Source organism: Nuphar pumila, chromosome 7 (assembly GCF_984573655.1).
Source record: "Nuphar pumila chromosome 7, dmNupPumi1.hap1.1, whole genome shotgun sequence".
NCBI classification, from domain to species: domain Eukaryota; kingdom Viridiplantae; phylum Streptophyta; class Magnoliopsida; order Nymphaeales; family Nymphaeaceae; genus Nuphar; species Nuphar pumila.
In genome coordinates this window covers 119670627-119674748 of record NC_143255.1, presented here as the reverse complement: position 1 = coordinate 119674748, position 4122 = coordinate 119670627, and the positions used below count along the sequence as shown (strand labels likewise).

The following is a 4122-nucleotide window of genomic DNA, read 5'->3' as shown; positions in this document are numbered from 1 at the left end:
ATATATATATATATATTCTATGTAATAATTAACATAAATTATTTTACTAAATCCAGCTCATGTTCGATCGGCTCTTCTCGTTCAGGCACAAGGTGAGCTCAAGCTCGGCTTGGCTAAACACGAACACGAGCCTAATCACAAGCTTGGTCAATTGGTAAACGATACCAGCCCTAGGTAGGCCCCATAGGGACTTTAATTTGGGTACCATTAACACGTGGGCATGTCCTGTTGGATATTCCAACTAATCACATAAAATGTAGTAAACCAAACTGCTGAGCTCTCTCTCTCTCTCTCTCTCTCTCTTCTATTTAACTGCAGGGCAACTATTTGGGTTGAACCCATAACTGTGCTAACAGAGAGTGTGCCTCACCATGGGAAAGGGGTCATGGATGGAAGTGTTGAAGGATATCACTCTGACAGACATTGCTATGTCCATTGGTGTCCTCTTCATTTTTAGCTCTCTTATCTGCAAATTAACCTGCAAAGGGTTCATGCACTGGCCTGTGGTAGGGTGCATCCCCACTCTCCTTATTCACATGAACCATGTCTTTGATCACCTCACCAAAGTCCTTGCTAAAACCGGTGGAACCACCCCTTACAAGGGATTACTGATGAGTAGTGCATTTGGGCTCATCACGGTGGACCCCTCCAACATTGAGTACATGCTCAAGACCAACTTCAAGAACTACCCCAAGGGGAAATACTACAGGGAGAGGTTCTCTGAGCTGCTCGGGGACGGCATCTTCAACGCCGACGACGACGTGTGGAAGGAGCAAAGGAGGGCTGCAAACATGGAGATGCACTCGGCGAGGTTCGCGGAGTACTCGGCCAAGACCATCCAGGACTTGACTCACGACAAGCTCATCAAGCTCTCCGAGAAGCTCAGCAAGGACGGCAAGAGCGTCGACCTGCAAGACGTCTTCCTGCGCTTCACGTTTGATAATATATGCATGGCTGCATTCGGTGTCGATCCCGGGTGCCTGGCTATCGACCTCCCGGATGTGCCTTTTGCGCGCGCCTTTGAGCATGCCACTGAGAATTCCTTGTTCAGGTCATAGTTACTGGAAGCTTCTTAAAACCTCGGAATCTCACTTTCTAGAAACTCGCTTTGAAAGCATAAAACTACCACTTCAAAAAAAGAAAGCATGAAACTTACAAGCTTCTTCCATGATTGTAAAGCTCTAAGAGAAACTGACCTTTTAAGAACGAAAAGCTTTATGAACATGATATATACACATAAGAGAATGAAAACCTACCCACTAGAAAACCTACCAAGCCTACTTACCAAGAAACAGTTTTTATCGGATTTTTGGTAATTTTTTTTTTAATTCTAACCTTACAGATGTGATCTATGTGCTTGTTTTAATTATGGGAATCAGTTCTTGGAGCATTTGATTTCGATGCATGGATAGTTTTTTATAAGGTTTCAATAAACAACGGCCTACAATTTTTATAAAATTTTGAGGCTCTAAACACCATTTTTTTTCGTCCAAAATGCATGATCCATGTGTTAATTTTTAGTAAACCAATGCTGAATGCATCTGTAAGGTCAGAATTTAAAGAAAAACACCGAAAATCCCATAAATGTTTCTTAGTGTAGATTTGGTAGGATTTTTAGCGGTTTTCATTTCCATTTCCATATATATATATATATATATATATGAACTTTCTATTCCAAAGTCTTTTAAAATTCTATGTTTTTATTTAAAATTTATTTTCAGTTAAACAACTTTAGACTGCATTTTTATCATATTTTGTGTTCCTTTTCATTGTTGTCTTTATTGGCTTCATCTTAATTTGCTAACCATAATTCAGGTTCACGGTGCCACCATTCATCTGGAAGCCAATGAGATACTTTGGAGTTGGTTGGGAGAAACAGCTCAAGGAAGAAGTTAGGATCGTCCACGAATTCGCTGAGAAGACGGTGTCGAATCGAAGGATCGAGTATATGAAATACGGCGGTTTAGGTCATCGGTCCGATCTATTGTCGAGTCTCATGGAGGCCAATAATCCCCTCTACTCTGAAAAATTCTTGAAAGATTTCTGCATCAGCTTCATCCTAGCAGGCAGGGACACCAGCTCTGTCGCAATGGCGTGGTTCTTCTGGCTTCTCAGCAAAAACCCAGATGTAGAAACCAGAATTCTGGATGAGATGCTCAAGATTCTCAAGGAAAGAAAGAATCCTGTGAAAATGTTCATCACTGACATCGTGTTTGCATCCAATGAGTTGAAGAAAATGGAGTACTTACAGGCTGCATTATCAGAGTCTCTCAGGCTATATCCCTCTGTCCCCATTGACTTCAAGCAGGCACTAACAAACGATGTGTTCCCTGATGGACACACAGTAAAAAAAGGTGCAAGGATTTTTTATTCCATATACTCAATGGGTAGGATGGAGTTCATATGGGGAAAGGATTGTGGGGAATTCAAGCCAGAGAGGTGGCTTAAAGAGGGGAAGTTTGTCAGTGAGAGCCTATTCAAGTATGCTGTATTCAATGCAGGGCCTAGGCTCTGTTTGGGCAAGAAATTTGCCTACAACCAGATGAAGATGGTGGCTGCCTCCCTTCTGTTGAGATATTCTGTCTGTGTTGTGAAGGACCACCCTGTGGTGCCCAAGTTAACTACTACCCTTTACATGAAGCATGGATTACAAGTTACATTCAAGCCTAGACTGCCAGTGGTGGCATCAAATCACCATGAGAACAACCATTCATGCAAAGCATGATATTTGCATGTTGTTTTCAATAATGGAGTTGGAATTTCGTACTGTTCTTTTTTTTTCTTTCCTCTTTATTTCCTTAACAAGTTGAGTTTAGTCATATAAACTTTTTGTTTTCAAGAAAAAAAAAGAAATTATTGTCTACACTGTTTAGTGTCTCTTCGTTCCTTCCCTCTTCTTTTGTTGGTGCTTGTATACATGTGGGGTATATGTGACAGGATTTCAATTCTAAAGTTGAGCATAACAGTGTTTAGTTGGTGAGTTATTTAATGTGTGTCGATGATCATCTTTAATTTGACATGCTGCAAGAACAGAAGCAGTGACTCGGCCTAGTACCTTGCAAAGATGCTCTGTTCCAATATCTGGATGCCACGCACCCCTCCTCCTCCATGGTGGATGCGTGGCAGTCATTGATTGGACGGAAGATACTCGGGTCCGATCACTGGATCTGTTCTGATATGGGGTCATTAATTAACATGTTGGCTTGTGGGCTTGGCGCTACTTTCTGGAAACTGACACGAACTGTAGAGCACTATGCAAGGCTCAACGAGCCGAGCCTGTTATGAAAAGTTCAGGCTTGACTTGGCTAGGTTCGGCTGAAAAAGGTTCTTACCCTACGGTTCGGCTTCACTCATCCTCTATGTCATCCCCCATCTTGAATCTTATGATGCAAGTTGTTTTGAATCAACACTTGGATGGTATCTTTTTTGATGAAAAAATATGACTTTTTAAATGATAAATTGTGTGTATTGTCAACCATTGATTTTTGAATCACCAGAAAATCCTGCACACAAATACTATTTCGACCATTTAAATGCCAATCTTCACTAAATGAATAATGTAAATCACATCTGTTGAGTCCTCTTCCTAAAAAAAAATAATTATAGAGGTTGGATCAAAACAACTTAACGTCAATGAAATCCCAAAGAAGGGTAAGAAGATAGGGATGATTTTGGGGATGAGCGAAACCTTTTTTTTCGATCCTATGACGTGTGATGCTGCCACCATATGTTGATCCTAGCCATCCAACCTGTTGGCCACCTAAACGGCTAACAATGATACACACGAGTGGGTGAGAATGTGGACTAATCCTAGTCATTCGAGTGAGAATATGACTAATCCTAGCCACACAGATGCATTCAGTTGGGCATACTATGTGCAGCAGCATATGGCATAGGCTAAAATCTTTTTTTAGGCTCAACTGTGGTTCGCTTATTCACTTAAGACGAGACAGGATCGAGCCTCGAAGGTGGTTTCAGTAAACCAGCCAAGCTCTATATTTACTCTTTAGCTTGGGCTCGTCAAGGCTTGGTTGACCATGTTATATTGCATATTAATGTTATGTAAAATAACATTGATGCTCTATTAGCATCCAACAACTCTTTTGTGCAATTTTCCTGTCA

At 41.1% G+C, this 4122-nt stretch overlaps 1 pseudogene; it reads left to right on the top strand.

Annotated features, from left to right (window-relative positions):
* Window positions 1-425: 425 nt before the first annotated feature.
* Window positions 426-2725, top strand: LOC149833196 (cytochrome P450 86B1 pseudogene; annotated as a pseudogene).
* Window positions 2726-4122: the final 1397 nt, after the last annotated feature.